Source organism: Molossus molossus, unplaced genomic scaffold (genome assembly GCF_014108415.1).
Source record: "Molossus molossus isolate mMolMol1 unplaced genomic scaffold, mMolMol1.p scaffold_m16_p_16, whole genome shotgun sequence".
Classification (NCBI taxonomy): domain Eukaryota; kingdom Metazoa; phylum Chordata; class Mammalia; order Chiroptera; family Molossidae; genus Molossus; species Molossus molossus.
This window is the reverse complement of record NW_023425351.1, coordinates 58,802,128-58,820,074: the sequence shown is the minus strand read 5'-3', so window position 1 is coordinate 58,820,074 and position 17,947 is coordinate 58,802,128. Positions and strand designations below refer to the sequence as shown.

The following is a 17,947-nucleotide window of genomic DNA, read 5'->3' as shown; positions in this document are numbered from 1 at the left end:
TAAGTGAGATCATACAGTATTTGCCTTTCTCTGACTTATTTCACTGAGCATAATTCCCTCAAGGTTCATCTACATTGTCACAAATGGTAGATTTCTTTCTTTGTTAAGGCTGAATAATATTCCATTTTGTGTGTGTGTGTATCAGAATTTCTTTTTTTTTTTTCTATTTAATTGATTTTAGAGAGAAGAAGGGAAGGAGGTAGGGAGAGAGAGAGAGAGAGAGAAACATCCATTGGTTGTCTCCTCCCCCTGCCCTGACTGGTGATTAAACCCACAATCAGGGCATGTTCTCTCCCGGGAATCGAACCCACTACCTTTTGGTATATAGAACGATGCTCCAACCAATTGAGCCAAACTAGCCAGGGCACATTTTCTTTATCCATTCACTGATGAGTACTTAGATTGTTTCCATGTCTTGGCTATTGTAAATAATGCTGTCAAAATAGTGTCAGATAGTTTTGTCTGGAGAGAAGAGTCATAAAGTCATAGAAGTGACCTTAAAGACCTCTTGTGACTCTTGCATTATGTAGGTAAGGAAATAGAGATACAGGGAAGTTGGGCAACCTGCCCCAAATCATGTGGCCCATGTGACAGCATGGGGAATAGAACACACATCTCTTGACTTCTAGCCATGTGTCCCATGGAGGGTATGTACATGGGCTCGAGCATGGTGGCTTGATTTCCAGTGGTGGCTCTGCCCAGCTGCGAAACCTCAGGCAGCTCCCTTCTCTGCTTTCCTTTCTCCACTTGTATAATAGGGATAATAACAATTCCTACTCCGTAGGGTTGTCACTGTGAGGATTAAATGAGTAATATTACACATAATGTGCTTAGAACAGTGCTTGTCACATAGTAAGCACTCGATAAATAACCATTGTTACTGTCATTAATCTGTCCCATTATATCACATTTGACTCGTATAATTTCAGACTTACCACTTGTGTGTGTTTATCATTGTTTCCATTTCATTTCTCTCATTCGACCTGTCTGTTTACAGCTCATTATCATTGTAATGTGCACCATGATATAGTAGCTTGCCAGTCATATAGGAGCTCAAGGTAGTTTGGCAAGTGCCCAGAATTCCAACCACCTGTTGTAACTGTTGCCAAAAGGAAATAGATTTTCATTTCCCATACATTGTTGAACCCAGGGTCCACATCATTAATATGACTTTATGTCTTAAAACACATCTTTCTCCTTTTACAGAAGTTTCCTTCCAGTTCTGTGAAGGTGAGTGATCCCTTGGGTCTTCTGGTTTCTGCCTCTTGAAAATGCACTAACAAGTTGGCAGGTGTGCGGGGGGATCACCCGGAATGGCTCTGAGAGCAACCTGCACAAGCACAAGATGGGAAGCTACAGCTATTTCTTCTCTAGCGATCCAAGTAGCCAGACTGTGATCCCATCGTGATGGGGCAGTGAGCAAATCAGGAAGCAGTAACAGTGAACACGTTTCTACTTTCAACCATCTTCCTGGTGGTGCACACCTGGTGACCTTCCTCTCGGCGGGCGCACGGCACAGCAGCCGTACCAGACCCCGTGCCAGGTCTGCGTGTTAAGTTTCAGCAGTGTTGCCTATCCTGGATGGTACACTTCCAGTGGCAGTCAGGGAGGACATTTCAGCCTGTGTTTTGAAGATCTGGGAGGGTTCAGACAGGTGATAACGTATATTCTCATTCTTTCATAAGTCATAGCGGCAGCTATGAGCAATCACATTGTCCGAGCTTTCCCGTGATACCATTTCTGCCATCAAATCCAGATGTGGTCTGATTGCTCCTGGATTCCACACTATAGCAGGCCTCGCGGTACCTGGGATATGCCGCAGGTCAAACCCTGTCCATTGGAATTCTGTCGTATATAAAAAAAAATCATGTTATAACAGGTTTATATCCTAAATCACAGAATCATATAGAGTGTTCTCGAACAGCAGTGCTGGCCAGAGGGAGTCTAGTGAAGTCACTAAGTGTCAGTAAACTGAAGCTTTCCTGCCCTCATTTCAAATTTGATAATTCTTGGCTCCAAACAAGTAAGAGGTGTATATTTTATGCACAGTGGAGTTAAAGAGTCAAAGTCCAAATATTTTTTTCTAGGAACATTATTGGGTTAGTGTTGGATATTATTTTCAACCAAAATTTAAGATGCTACTTTTTTAAACATCCTCACCCAAGGATATTTTTCCATTGTTTTTTTTTCAGCTAGAGTGGGAGGGAGGGAGGGTGGGAGGGAAGGAAACAGAGAAACATTGATGTGAGAGAGACATGTCGATTGGTTGTCTCTGTATGACCCGGACTGCTACTGAGGTACATGCCCTTGGCCAGGAATCAAACCCAAGACTCCTTGGTCGGAGGGCTGACCCCCCAACCACTGAGCAAAACTGGCCAGGGCAAGATGCTATTTTTAGTATTACTTTTTTTTCCTCTTTGGTTTCTTGACCCAAAGTCCTCTTATCTCTCCTCAAAATAAAAATTGCCTTTTCTCCCAGTAAGCTGACTTGTAAATTCACATAGCAATGAGATAAAAATACCATATTGTATTTCCAATTAACTCATTTAATTAGATGAGGTGAATTAATTGGAATTTTTGGACATGTTCCTGAAAATCCAAAATACTCTCTTTTGGAATTCTCAGGCATGGTGGTGTCTTGGGAGCCTTCCCAGTCTGCTGCCATTCAGGACGTGGCGTCAGACCTGTCATTTGAATTGAACCTGTCATTTGAGTTCCTCTTGGGGTATAGAAATGGTCCAGTGACTTTTCAGATAGAAGAGCACACATCAGCAGGCCATTTGGCCTGCCCTTCAGCCCAGGACATCCCTGGTTTTCACCAGCCTCAGCTGAAGCCTTGATTAAACATTTCTCTGTCCACACTGTGCAGGTGAGATGGTAATCGGGGGGTCTGTGTCCAACACATGCAGAGGACTGAAGTGCACCCCTGTTTTCCTACCCTGCATAATTTTAGGGGTCTGGGCATGTAGGCTGTGAATGTCCCCCTTATGTTCTGTCAATCTGGGGAAATTCTGGAATTTAGACTGGGGGCAATTTTAACCCTTAGATCAGTCTACTTTGCACTGTTATTATTTAGTTTTGATCTCTCTGGGTTTATACCCCTTCCGGGGTAGAGCTGGTTCATTCTCTGGAGCAGAGTTCACCCCCCACTGCCGTAGTGTGCTTGCTTAAATATTACTGTAGTTGGTTATCCCATTGTTCTTTAATCTAGAAATTCTAGAACCAAAGCAGGTGAAGGCATATTCTTAAATTTTTCATCTTTTTTTTTAGTTTTCTTCATTATAGTCTTTTAAAGATACAGATAAGGGGAACCAGACAAAAAATATTGGGAGCAAAGTATACAGCCTCTCCTTTCCTGGTGGGAACATGCCCCTGATGGGTGCTTTCTCTCTACCATTTGCCTCCCAAAATCTTTAATCACAAAGTCATTTGGATGTTTTACACCTCACATTCTACTTGGACACAGATCAGTAAGTCTTATCTCAAGACTTGTATATTTGTTTTTAATTGGTTTCCCAGGCATCAGCACAGTGAGCATGTACTAGATCCTTAAGAAGTACTTGTGAAATGATTGTCTTTGTTCACAGTGGCCTGTTAGCACAGAAAGTAAGACTTCTGGAATTGAATTATTAGAATTCAACAGTCCAAGGACATGTTGAATAGAAAAATAAGAAAATAAAAAAAATAAGTGTTGAAGATACTCCCCCCACCCGCACTTTGGTGTTCAGCATAGCAGAGGTAAACTTAGAGATTCATCACAATCAGATGTCGTCTTACAGCTTTGAAATAACTTGTACCTTTGATTGTCATTTTAGCTGCTAGCAGGTTCTCGGTCATAGTTCTGTAATATCCCATTAGCCTGCTTTAAGGAACTTGAACTGCGTTGCACTAAGATGGGCCTCAGTTTCTGGCCACAGAGAGTTTCTATTGCTCCGAATCTGGCTTCCTGTTGGGGCGCAGGCTGAATGAGTGAAGTCACTGAAGAAAATCATAGTGGAGTTCTCCAGGCTTCTCCACCATAGAAGAATCCTCTGTTCCTTCCTTTGGTTCTTCAACGGCCGCCTGCAGGGACGGGACCCGCTGGGACTAGAACCTCAGGCCCCACTGTCTGCTGATGAATGGGTCACAAGCATGCCACGCCCAGCCAGCCACGTGTGGAGCAGTCTGCGTTCCTGGACTCGAATCCTGTGGCTTCATCCACCAGGGATGTCGTTTCCCACAGACTGATTTCAGCCTTCATGGATCACCGCTAGGCCACTGGGCTTTTTGTAGGCCCTTGGTTGACACTTCCTTCTCTGCAGAGCGGCACCTGGCACTCCCCACTTCCACTGCGAGGGTGGATTCGGCACAACCCCCTGAGGCACTCTCAGCGGCTCTTAAGGGACCATCGGAGGCTGGTCCTCTGAAAGCCATCCCTCCAGTCTGAGTCACCCCATCCGGCTCTCTGCTTCTTCCTTTCAGTTACTGCTTTTTCAGTAACCCTCCCTTCCTCCTGCGAAGGCTCGCGCCTCTACGAGAGTGCATGCGTGTCCCACACACGCATGCACACACACTCACACTCTTCCTGTCTCCTGACTCTTATCGTACGTACATCAGGGCCTCCAACTGTCGTTCAAGCCGAGATGCTCCAGCTCATAAGGGTTCCCACCTCAGAAGCTCAGTTTTACATGTAACTGTTACGACCAGGGCCACCCCAAGGGTTACAGCATAAACCACAATCTGGTGAATGTTTTGAAAGAAAAAAAAATTTTTTTTTGAAGTCCAGATTGCAGATCACAGAAGTTAATACTTGAGCCTTGTTCAAAGTTCAAACATTACAGAAAGTGAAAGTTACCTACAACATGCTTCCCATTGACCACCTTTAACAGTTCAGTGTATATTTCTTTTTTTCTGGGCCCAAACATATTTATTTTCTTGAAAATAGGATCATTTTATATATATAGAATCCCTTTCATAATTTCTTTTTTTAATCACTTGATTATATACCAAGCTGTGTTCCATGTCTGTACATATCTCTCTCTCTCTCATTTTAACAGCTACAAGCTTGTGAAAACAGTCATTTGGTTAGATTATAACAGAGTGTAAAATGTGGCATTTGATTCCAATCATAGTCCCTCTGTATATTCACCCCTGATTCTAGAACAAGGAGTGCCATATATATATGACACACACACACACACACACACACACACACACACACACATATATATATATATATATATTAGGAAAATAAGTTTTTTTTGTTTTGTTTTGTTTTTTGGAGTGGAGATAACTAGTTTCAGTGCTTTATTTTCTCAGTTGCCTACTCCTGTTTAAAAACGTATCTTAAAGCAAAAAAAAAGCCGTAGAGTTTTAATTGTTTTTTAATAGAAAATTAATATACAGTTTATTTTTTCCATTTAGCCCAAAGACCAAAGTCCACTAACCAAAAAAACCATTAGTCACATGTAAACCATGAATGAAAGCTGTCCCTGAATCAGGACTACCCTGGTTTTCAGAATTGCAAATAGTAGAACTGGGGCGCGGCGCCTAAAAAAAGTGTGATTTGAAAAAGGTTTGTGGATCGTCTTCGTGGAAAGTTGGTTAGCAGATATAATTGCAGGCTGTTTCACATTAGTCCAGGTAGTGCTTACAAAATGTTTCTTTCTGTCTTGGTGCTGGTAAGTACAGATCATAACTAGCTAGATGATATCAAAGTCCAGGACCAGCTAGAGAGTGGGTGTCTATGAGTTGCTCAAAAGCAAACAAGAAAGCAAAAGCAAAGGGAAAAAAATGGGTACTGTGTTTTTCTCATTGTGGGACTCAATTGCTTTGTGCTGAATTTTCACTTTCTGATTAGTACTGACAGTTGAACAGATATGATTTATTTCTTTGGGGTCTGGATAAAAATGGTCAAATTTTGGTTTGGCTGTTTTTGTTTCTGTCTTCCCCTACTTTTTTTTTTTTTTAAGAACATGGGTGTATTAATCAGATAGTAGCTACTGTATGCTATGTCCTTCTACGGTAAGTTTGCAGGTTAAATCAGAACCATGCCAGAAATCACTTTACATTTTTCACATGTAGCAGGAATGAGCCTGGTTCATTCCATCTCAGCAGCCTTACCCAGCATGGACTGGCCTGAATTCATAAAGGAGGGCTAATACAGGGTCTGCTTTAATCCAGGTGCCAATAAAACAGGTTGTTGTTTTTTTCTCACCTCCAGGCTTTGTATTTCCATGAACATTGGCCTTAAAACAAGTCTATGAATGACCTTGTTCAAGTATCTCTTGCTGATTTCAGCTCCCGAGTAATAAGCCCGGCATTGCTTCCTCTCTCAGCTCAGCCGGAGGAAAAAGGGAATATTCTGCTGTTGCTGCTGGATACATTTACTTTCTACCTGCTGGCTTCAAACAGTATTAATTTTTATGTGCTCCTTGTGCATTGTGTTTAATTAAAAGCATTTCTATTCGCAGAGGTCCTTGTAGCTTTTTTTTCTTCTCCCTGAAATGAATAAAACAAATAGGCATCTGGTATTTGTTTTGTATAACACAATTTCCATAAAATGAAGAGTTATAAAACATAATTATCTGTAAAGGCTTGTTTTATAAGCCTGAGAATGGGCTTGTTTCTACCAGGTTTTTAAATTCCACTCATACGATGAAGAATCCCTTTGTCCATTAATATATAACAATAGTCACAACAAAAGCTTCCCAATTTTATGCATGACTCCAGCTCATCTTTTATTAAACAAGTGCTTTATTTTCTTTTATAGTGTACATGATAAAAGTTTATCATCACATTCCTTCTAAGGAAGCACATTAGATTAAAGGAAATATATTTATTTCCTGTTCTGTATTCTGTTCATTTGGTATAGCTTTATTTATGCTATTTCCCCATAATTAAAGAGTTTTATTGTCAGTTGCCGAATTTTTTAGGTCACAGTACACTCTATGGATTTTTAAACTTCCATTTAGAAAAGTACAATTCAAACTTTTACATAGGTTTTTTTAAGGTTTATAGGTCTTATGACCCTTGGTTCAAGAACCCTACCTATGCCTGAAGGTTATTATGAAAACTTTGCTGATTATCTGAAGCTAAGGTTTTAGCTTTAGTAAATGATTAGCTGATGAAAGAATTTCACTCAAAGGTTTTGTAGCATTGGATTTAATTTCAGGGTTAGGCTCCTTTCTAAGAATGGAGGTATACTGTCTGTCATCTGAGGAAAACACATTTAGAATGTGGGAAGTATAAAAATTATTAATTTCAGAGGTGGCTTTGCTGTCAGATTGGATGGCGGTGCTTACGTCCCTGGGGGCTCCTGTTCCCAAGACTGTTTTTATTGTTTCTATCCAGTGCTGGGCACGAGCCTTGAAGTGGTGAATTCATCCTCCGAGGTTGTGTGTCCATTGCTGCCAGAATAAAAGAAGCAGTAACAAAATCATGCAGCGCAGTATTTCATGATGACAGTTTTATGTGGTTGTGTGATGTTGCCGAGTCTTGTATGTGATATCGACCCTTCTCTTTTGAATCAAAGCCCAGGGTTTTATTGGAGAAGGGAGGCTTCAGAAATAACTGAGTCTATCCCAAAGCTGAGCTCCTAAATAGTTATCCCATTGTGTCTACCATTAAGCTAATTGCTCACAAGAAGTAAAAGTACATATATCTAATATGTATAGCAAGTTTGAGTAGTGATTCCTAATTTTAGATTTCTGACGCTTTTTTGACTTTATCTTTTTGTGTTGAAGTGAACCTGAAACATTTATATTTTTACGAGTGCAAGTTGAATTAGAGAGACACCGATACTTGGTTTCCCCTTTATTTTCTCTTCTGTTGGAGAATGAGTAGCTCAAAATAAGAGCATCAGTTTCTCATCCAAAGGCAGGCTGACTATTTCATTCTAGACCGGCAGTCACTTTGCATGCTTATTTGAAATACCATTTTTGAACATACTTGGCAACTGAAAGTGTGCAATTAAAAAGCTCTGTAGAAAGAGGAAGTCCATGGCTGTGCAATTAGTCCTGAGGATGCAGAGCGTTTCCTTTATGTCTCGAAGGCCATAATACAAAATCACTGGACACAATAGCTTTATGCCAGGTGCTAAGAATAGAAGGCATTTTCAGGATGGATTATTTCTGTACCCTTGCTCCTAAAATGGATTACCTAAAGTGGCTCCCAACTCCATAACGATATTGGTGGTGTGCAAAATAATTGACAATGTCCTGTCACAAAATCTGAGACAGTTGATAGCTGTCACTAGCCAAACAAGTGGTAGAGAATACCGAACCATACACAGCAGTGCTTACGTTCTCAGACTCTCTTTTGATCCGATTGACAACTTTGCTCCACCAACCTGTTATTTCATTTTATTTTGCTAAAGAGATGAGGGTTGGATGTCAGAGAATATGCCAGACTTTGTGTTGTTCATACTAACAAAATGATGCCTCATTGAGTAGAGCCAGATGAGCTGTATATTCTGAGATTATTTATAGTGTTATTATAGACCCAAAACACTAAGTACATAATAGCTTTCCTTATTTACAAGTCAGATTCAGCCAAGGGATATTATTTTATTTTTCTGGTGCATGAAATGTTCCTTTAAAATAGATTATAGAGGAGGATACAGAGTGACATAAAATGTGTTGGCTTTGAAAATGCAGAATGGAGAACACTTTCCTTCTTTAATGCTCTACAACAAAAACGTCCATTTTATTCAAGTACAAATACTGCTTTTTGCCTAAGTAAATTCACACACACACACACACACACACACACACACACACAACATGGGACAGATAAATGTATGTGAATAGGTGACTCTTATTTCCCAATTATATAATAAATGCATTCCATTAAAGTTTGTGGCAAAGTGAATGGCTATTAAGTAAATTATTTTTCCCCAGTGACTTCTACTGTAGAAATAGGGCTGTCTTCCACTAGGCTTTGGATGTGAAATGTTCCCAGGTAAGAATATCAAGGAAAAAGAACTAAAGAAAAGAAACAGAAGAACAACCCTTAACTTCCTGATGAACACTTAACTTCCTGATGAAGCGTCCAGTGACACTTAAAATAGTGTCTGTTAGTTAAGCTATGGTATATGACTTTAATAACAGAATGGCAATACACAGCAGTTTCACAGGGCTGAAGGTGTGACTCTTTTTTCTCACCCTTTGTCCCATTGTTCCTGTGGGAGAGAACAGTGACCAAGTAGGTTATTTTAATGGCCTCTGCATCCTGTGTCCATATAAGTGTGTGTGTGTGTGTGTGGTGTGTAAACTTCACATCCAAGTTCTGTTTTGTTAACATATATATAGGGGTGGACAAAGGTAGGTTTACAGTTGTAACACAAATAAATAATGCAATAATGAAGAATAACACAGAAATAAACTCTGTGTTTCTCATACTCACAACTGTTAAACTACTTTTGCCCACCCCTGGATTTACTCTAGCTCAGATAAGTCCTTTGAAACTTTTCTCTTTGGACCCTGTAAGTACCAGAGAGCCTTGGTCTAGGTTTTCCTGAAGGTCCAGTTGGAGATCTTGATTCTTTCCCATTTCGTTTGTCTGGGAGAGCCTGGGTGATAAGACCAGTCATTGGTATATTTCTTCAATTTTTCTCCCCAAACTAATGGACACATTCCTCAGGGCCTGCCTTATGGGATTAGTAGGTCCCGGAGAAGACATCCGCTGGGACTCAGCAGGCCGGTGTGATGGTGGTCTCTCTCACCTTTCTCTGCTGAGACCCATGGAGCAAAAACTAGTGCTTGATTCCTAGCTGTAGAAAACCCCTTCCGAGCAGCTCACTATGTTCTGGGCAGTGAGGTCACCAGGATGAGCGAGATTATCTAGGGGCCAACGAAACTAGGCTGGGCTAGGAAGAGGTGTGGAGGTATCGTACAGGGCAACGGCAGAAGACTCGTCTGTTTAATGGTTCTGGGATTTCGTTCTTGAATTGTTCACATTCAGAATATGGATTAGGGCTAGGCCGGCTTTGACAACCAGGATCATTACACACTTAGGTGACTGGTGGTTGATTGGCCACATTTTAAGAAGATCTACTCATGAGAGCTCATAGGAGCAGAGGGGACTAGATGGAGAGTATTTAACAGAACAGTGTTCTCAATAAATGTTCTTTAATTGTGAAGATAACTGTTCTGTAGATGTATTCATTCATGCATTGAACGTGCATTTATTAAATGTTTTTGTGTGCCAGGCTCATTCAAAACTACATTTCAAACTTGGTTATTATTCAAGTTCAGAATTTAGCTAAAAACATTGTTTTGTTACGAGAAGGGATTTTGTCAAATTATATGCTTAAAATAAGCATATAAAAAAATTATATGCTTAAAATGAGAGAAAAGCCTGTCTCTCATCCCCTAAGCCCCATCAGTTCTACTATTGATTGGGCTTGTCAGTCAGTTCTAGGAGGCATAGGAATGTCTGGAGCCCTAAGTGCCATACTGCATAAGGTATCTTGGTAACACAGTTTGAGAAACTGATTGGAAGAGTTGAATAGGTTGTACTGGCCTCACCGTTCTGAGATTTCAGATTTCTTTCCCTCACCACAAACTTAATTCTTCCTTCTCTGTTTTCAGTTTCAGAAGGACTTTAGAAGGAGACCACCAGCAAAGGTGTGATTGGCAATGTCGATAGGGGTGATGTGTGAGAAAGTTATTTGAAGTGGGATTTAAAAAAATGTGGTCAGGTCAGCATCAGTTCTATTTAGCCTGAAATGTTGTTTTTGGTTGCATTATCTGTAAGTTTGGACTTTTTTGTTGTTGTAGAGAATATTGGCATCCACATTTTCTTAAACTAGCCCTTCCTTTATTGCCAAAACAAAACTCAACAAACACAAACCACACACACAACTGTGGGCATCTGACAAAATATCCTTGCTTTAGCATACTCGATCTTACTTTGTAATGGTTTTATTTCTGGGAAGTTTTGTTCACATTGGTATGATCGAGAAAGAGCAAGCAGATCTTATGGGAAAACAAATTTAGAATTTTCCAAATAATAAAATCAAAAGATTTCCAATTGTCATCTTCAGAGGGTCTCTCATGGTATCTAGTTTTAGAAGCACACTCCCCCCCGAACAACAGTGCTTCTTAGGACAGTGGCGTGACTTTCCACATGAGGATCACCCTTTTCGCTTGCATTGTGGTGCATGATGTGAACGGTTAGAAATAAACACACCCCTGGACACAACAGGCCTCAGTTAGGACACCTGCTATTTTTAATGCATTTTCCTAGTTTTGACCTGGCATGTTCTCTCTGGGTGAGAAAAGCCATCCAATGGCCTTGGTCTGAGGTCACCTGTAGCTGTCAGTTCTCTATAATGAACTTGATGATGTTATAGTTTTAAAATAACTGAAAATTAACATTTCTTGTCCTATGATTGTGGCTGCAAACACACTATCATTTTTATATGATTAATCACACTCTTTTTTTTACAGGAACCCTTTACGAAGGGTTAAATGCCATAATTTAGCACACCTAAGTCACACGTGGCTGAAATCCTGTAATTTTTGTCTTGTTCCCAGCTTTTGTGACAGTGTTAAGAGGAAGGCAAGGAATGTCGGGGTTGGGTTGAAAGAGGAGAAAGTGGAGCCCTTGTGATCCCCCAAGGAGGGTAAGAGATTGTGAATACATTAGTGGTGGGAGGGCTTCTGCAGAAAATATGGAGGTACAATTAAGGGGGGCTATGAATGGCACACCAGCATCAATTCATTAATGCCTGTAAGCCCTCTCCGTCTGGGGACTCAGTGTTTTCAGGGAGGAGAGGAGCATCGCAAAGACGAGGAAGACTACCAAGGGAAGAGGTGGTTACTTAGATGCATACTGCCTCACTTCCTTCTTACGGGGCTGATTAAGAGACTTAGCGAAACTAAGGTCCCCAAATACCCATTCTTATCTATAGACAAAAATGGGGCATCCTTGGGGGTGATCTCGTATTGCACCCCAAAAACACTCCTGACTTTATAGCAGATACCTCTGTAGATCACATCTGCTTGGAGATGAAACAAAATGGAAAATTGTGTATTAGAATGTTTTTATTGCAAAAGGATAGTGAATTCACATTTGGTAATCTTGTGTTGAAAAACTGCAAAAATGTTTCTTTTTTAGGAAAACAATGTGTTGTACAGATCACTTGGAATCGGATTACCTGCGTGATTTAGTGCGAATGTCAGGGCTCACGTGATTAAGCTCGATGTCAAACCGTGTGGTTGGTAGTGTGGAAATTCTGTCCCGGCGTCTCCTTGTGTCACTTGTCTGAGCCCCCGTTCCTCATCAGCAAAGTAGGGGTCCCAGTAGGTGTTTTACTATAGTTGCTCTGTGAGATACGGAATGGAAAGCATTTAGCACAGTGCCTGGCATAAGATAAGTGCTGCTCTAAATATTAACTTGTTTTTATTATTGATTAAATGTTAGGACCAAATAAATAAATAAACCACTTGGTGATCTTATTATTAACTGAAGGGTTAGACTATGAGGAAGCTGAGACCCAGAGAGATGATGTGTTTATTTGCAAAAGAGTTGGAATTAGAATCCAGATCTTAGGACATTTCACTGCACCGTGATCCCTTGCAGTGTATGAGCTTGTTCTGTATTTTGTAAAGGAGGATGTACCCTTAAGAATTCTGGTCTCATTTCCTGGGCATTACACAGCTCATAGGGATTATATGAACCTTTACATTTGGCCTCAACACCTTCTCCACCCTCTACTGTTGTATATGAGGCATGGTTTTTATGTATTTAAGAACGTAGATTTAAAGTTCTTCATTGCGGAAGTTCTCTAGGTGGCAGACACCCCTGCAATTTTGAAGGCATTCTCATTGTCTGAATATTGAAAGAGCTTCCTTCAGAGAAAAAGTCATACTTTTCTATTATGCCTGAGGCCTGCAGAACACCATTTAAACTACAAGTGATAAAAAGGGCAAGTATTTGATTAAAACCAATCTCCCTTCAAGACTAATGTTTCAGTCTCCATCAGACCTTCTTCAAGGGAACAGCAGTGTGTTTTGCTGATGGCTAGATCCAATTTATGTGGAGATAAAAGGAAAGGTGATTCTTTTTTTAAAATTCATCTATTAGCTTCCAGACTTATATGGAATGTAAAAAAAAAGGTGTTAGATAATAGAAGAAATCGAGTGCTTAAAAAAAGTGTATGACATGGCCTGTACTTCAAGGAAACAGCTATTTGATCAGATTTTAGGATTATATGAAGTTCTCATTGATAACAGGCAAGTGGCATTTATCAGCTGAACAAGTCAGGAAGCACAGGGTTTGAACTAGTAGAGGCGTCCTCCATGCAATTTTCTGCATCGCTTTTGTGATTGGGGTCTCTGAGGAATAGTCACATCTCCAATTCAAATCATTGCATTTGCTATTTCTACTGCTGCTACATTGTCCACCATTAGCCTCACCCTCACCTAGTTTTTCACGTACCTTTACCTCCTTCAACATTCAGCTGTAGCACTCCCTCTGAGACTGCTTCTTGCCTTCCTCTGCCCATCCAGACTGGATCAAGGCCCCTCTCTGGCGTTCCACGGCACCCTGCTTTAGTTTCTCCCAGGGCAACTTATGGTGCAGCACTATAACTGTGTTACAGTCATCTCTTTCCTATTGCACTGTGAGCTCTTTGGGGACAGGGACGACTTTTGTCTTTTCATCCAGTTCCACACAGGGTGCCTGGAGGCCTTCAGTAGTGAATGTTCATTGAATAAATGAATGAATCACTTTCTGCCAAAACCTGGCTTCCCAGAGTTTATATGCCCCCGGTAACCTTTTGTAAATGAAACCATTTTAATATAATTAGCCATTTCTATTCTTCTTTTCTACTGAAGTAATTTTTATTTCCACATAAATCTTGTTGTGCCTGCTCCCCACCCTACTACACCCAGTGTGGCTCATGCTTTTCTTTTTGAATTTTTGGAGGGGTGTGAAATACAAGATGGAATATAATGTGGGCTAAATCCGGGGCCATTCAACTTGACTAGACTCTTTTAGTGTTCCAGAATGTTGAGAAAGCAATTAGTTGGGGGTGGGGGGAAGTGTTAGAAGAAAGGACTGAGATTCTTTGTATCCAAAAGAATGTTTCTCCTTGGTGATGAGGTAGGCATTGTCACCCTTGGGCATAATAAATCCTTAAGCAGAGTAAAAAAACACGAGCTGGCAGAACAAGGACCAGCGGCTCCCTTTGGGATCGCAATACCTTGTACGTTAGGATGCGAAACGGGTTTCCTGTGCAGACTTCTGACGTGTCATAATTTTGAGTGGCAGGCTAACCTTTGAACTTTTTGAGTTTTTGACATCAAAAGGAATTCTGTGCTTTACCAAAGAAAGTTTTATTCAAGGAATTAATACTCTTAAGGCACAGAGGGAAGTTAGCATCAGAGTTGTGGACACAGTGGAAAAATTAGTATCTTTCATTGGCTCTGGTTATTTAGGCTGTAGGTTCTTGGTGTTTTTTTTGTTTTTGTTTTTTTTTTAAGATGGGGAAGTCAAATCTTACTGTATGTTGCTTTCAATACCTTTAAAATTATTTTTCTTATGCAAAATTGAATTTGGTGAAAGGTTTTTTTTTTTGTTCTTTTGGTTTTTTGTTTTTTGATGATTTGCATATACCTCTGATTCCCCAGTAAATCTAATTGTGTTCATTTTACTCATGATAATCTCAAAGAACATGTTTTTGGTAACATTTTTATAGTATATGACAACTTTTATAGCAAAAACATGAATTAGTAAGTGTGTATGCCTTTGCCATAATGAAATTTAAAATCATAACTGTTGTTTTGGCAGCAAATTTTTGCACAGAGTAGGTTTTTAATATTGAACTGAATCCAGTTTGACTCTTCTATGTGTTTTCAAAGTCTAAATCTATGTTTCAGTTTGTCCTTCACGCAAATTGGTGTTTTTTTTCCCCTGTGCATATGGAGATGAATCATGCTTGGTTTTCTATTCTTAATTTTTTAAAAAACTAAACACTTCTATTACTCAGTGTTTTCCTCTTTATGAATAAGAGTGACTTAAATCTTTCCAACATGGCATTATGTGATGTGTATTGTAACCAGAGTCTGCCATTTATCTCCTTTATTCCTTTATTCACCTTCATTTTCAGAGTGATGACTTTATTTATTATGTACCATGTCTTTAATGATGACCTTTGGGACCGAGATTTTTTTTCCTAGGAAGGCTTATTATTAAAATTTAAAAATTAAAAGTAGTCAAACGCCCCTTATTCTTCAACAGATAAATAGTAAGTTTTATAAAGAAAGGGCTGGGTGGGGAACCTGTGGAGTCAAAGTGACTAAAATGATATAACACGTTTTGTTTTAAAGAATGGGCGAGACTAAATCATGGTGCCCAGGGAGGCATGCTCGGGTGATAAAACTGATGATATGATGACTATTAAAAGTAGTCTACAGCCCTGGCTGGTTTGGCTCAGCGGTTAGAGCGTCGGCCTGCGGTCCGGAGAGACCCGGGTTCGGTTCCCGCTAAGGGCACGTAGCTTGGTTGCAGTTTGTCCCCGGCCCTGGTTGGGTCGTGTGGGTGGCAACCACTCGATGTGTCCCTTTCACGTCGATGTTTCTCTCTCTCTCTCTCTCTCCCCCTCCCACTCTATCTGAACAAAATATGGAAAAATGTCCTTGGGTGAGGATTTAAAAAAAAAAAAAGTCTACAGATACATTGCCAACAGTACAGAGAAGGAACACTCAATTTATGACAGCAGCATTTTGGTATTTATAAATGTTCTCTCTAATTTTTTAAGAAACCACAAATGAAATCAGATTGTGGGCTCTAGATACAGATTTTCATTACAGCTAATGTAAAAGTGCTGAATTGTTAATAAAAATATGAGGAATATTTTCTGAACTGTGGACCTATTGGGAATACCAGGTAGAAAGGTGGCTCTGTTTTTTTCAAATTGTGAAGTAAATGTATTATTGTTTTGTTTGCTATTTATTACTGGAGTTCCTATATTAATTCTGGTTTTATTGCTTTTCAGAAAAAATAACTGCCTAAGTCTTCTGCTGAATTCTGCTTGATTTTGTTACTTCTTTGGCCTTGTCCTCTCATTTTACAAAGCACGTTCACTGTGCCGTGCCTTGTGCTGAGGCCTCAGTGAATGAATGCAATGAGGTGACCTTGCTTTAAGGATCTCCCAGGACTGAGTATTGAATAAGACTAAGGCTCTTTATTTTGCTGTAAAAGTTTATGCAGATCCATCTAGAATGACATTACTGGGGTATATGTCTTGTCTTCTTTAGTTAAAATACCCATTTTGTTCCTGTTTGCTGGGAATTTGCCCAGGGTGGTCTCAGTGGAGGCTTTAGCAGGGACGCCTGTGAGCCAAATCGTGGCGACTGCAGAGCCTGGCCATGCTCTGGGCGGCTGGAGAATGCCTGAAACCAGCTCACTGCTCAGGGGAACCTTTTCCAGGGGAGGGCAAGCCCTGGCATTCCTAGCATACCACCTCCTAGGAGTTCTGGACATTGCAGGAGTCATTGTTCGTATTATTTTTCAAAATCTAAAATGTATTTTTTGGAAAAAAAAATGAACCTGTTTATTTAGCTGCAATAGCTTGAGCTTTACTGTGTTGTTGCCTTCACTGAAAATGCTGTCTGGCCCTGGCTAGTTGGCTTAGCGGTTAGAGCATTGGCCCGCAGACCAAAGAGTTGCGGGTTCGATCCCAGTCAAGGGAATGTAAGGAGGTTTGGTCCCCGGCCCTGGATGGGGTCATGCAGGAGGCAGCCAATCCATGTGTCTCTCTCACATCTGTGTCCCTCCCTCCCTCCCTCCCTCCCTCCCTCCCTCCCTCCCAGTCTATCTGAAAAATAAATGAAAAAATATCCTTGGGTGAGGATTAAAAAAAGAAAATGCTGTTCGGAAATGGAATCTCATTCTCCTTCTCTTCTGTGTAGTTTTCAAAAGGAGAAAATTGGGACATTACTTTTCAGACATTTCAGTAAAAGCAGCCCCCAAAGTAAAATCTACATTGTCTTTTATTATTATTCTATTTTTATTTCTCTATTACTATTACTTGATTTTCTGACTATATGAAGTGAAACAAAAATTACTTTATAATCTCTATTTGGTTGCATGCTCAAATTCTATAATCTAAAGATAAAAATAATTTCAGTACATTATTTTTCTAAAAGAAAAGCATCTCTGTCTACGAAGAATTCCATCAAACACTCATTCAGTACTTTTTTTATAGAGCAGCTCACATTTATTGGTTATTACATTGTTTTTTGAGCACTTACATTGTGCTAGGCATTGTGCCTCCTGAAGAATCCAAAGGGCATTAGGGTGAGGAACACAGCCCCTGCTTCAAGACTTCAAAGATGGAAGGTGCAGTGTGGGGAGAGGGGCCCAGACAGACACATTCACAAGAGGAACAATCACTGAGTGATAGGCAAGTGCATACACAGACTTAGAGCAACAGAGAAGGCGCATGCATTGAAAACATTTTAATGTTTACATTTGTTGTTAAAATTCATCCAAAGTAGCCAATCAATGGTATCAATATTCTCTGAAAGTATAAAATGCATATAATGGACATTGTTCAAAACTCCACAGACTACCATCCCTTTTCCCTCCTAGAAGGGGAATGTAAAGGGGAAAGGGGAATTTGTTCTTGAAACCTTATCAGGGAGGGTTCCTTACATTTACATTTCAAAGCAGCCAAGTCTGTGTTTTGTGGACTTTGAGATCCTGTAATTCTTGCATTGTCAACGGGGAACTTTCTGTGAGGCTGTTTTGGAATTGTTTTATGTCTTGTTTTCGGGGATATGCTTCCCTCTCTCCTGTGTTACAATAGTGGAGATATATAAATCCACACTCGACGTAAAGCGTAGCCTTAGTGGCATATATTTTCTCTTTTCAACATATAAAGTGCAAAAGAAAACAGAATAATTACCCCCTACAGTACAAATAAGAACTCCTTCTTCCAAAAGAAAGTATTTCT

At 40.1% G+C, this 17,947-nt stretch overlaps 1 protein-coding gene across 2 annotated transcripts in view; it reads left to right on the top strand.

The window, feature by feature from the left end:
* EXT1 (exostosin glycosyltransferase 1) overlaps window positions 1-17,947 on the top strand; it is a 272,386-nt gene that overhangs the window by 15,727 nt on the left and 238,712 nt on the right. The gene's annotated exons all lie outside the window — the stretch shown is intronic.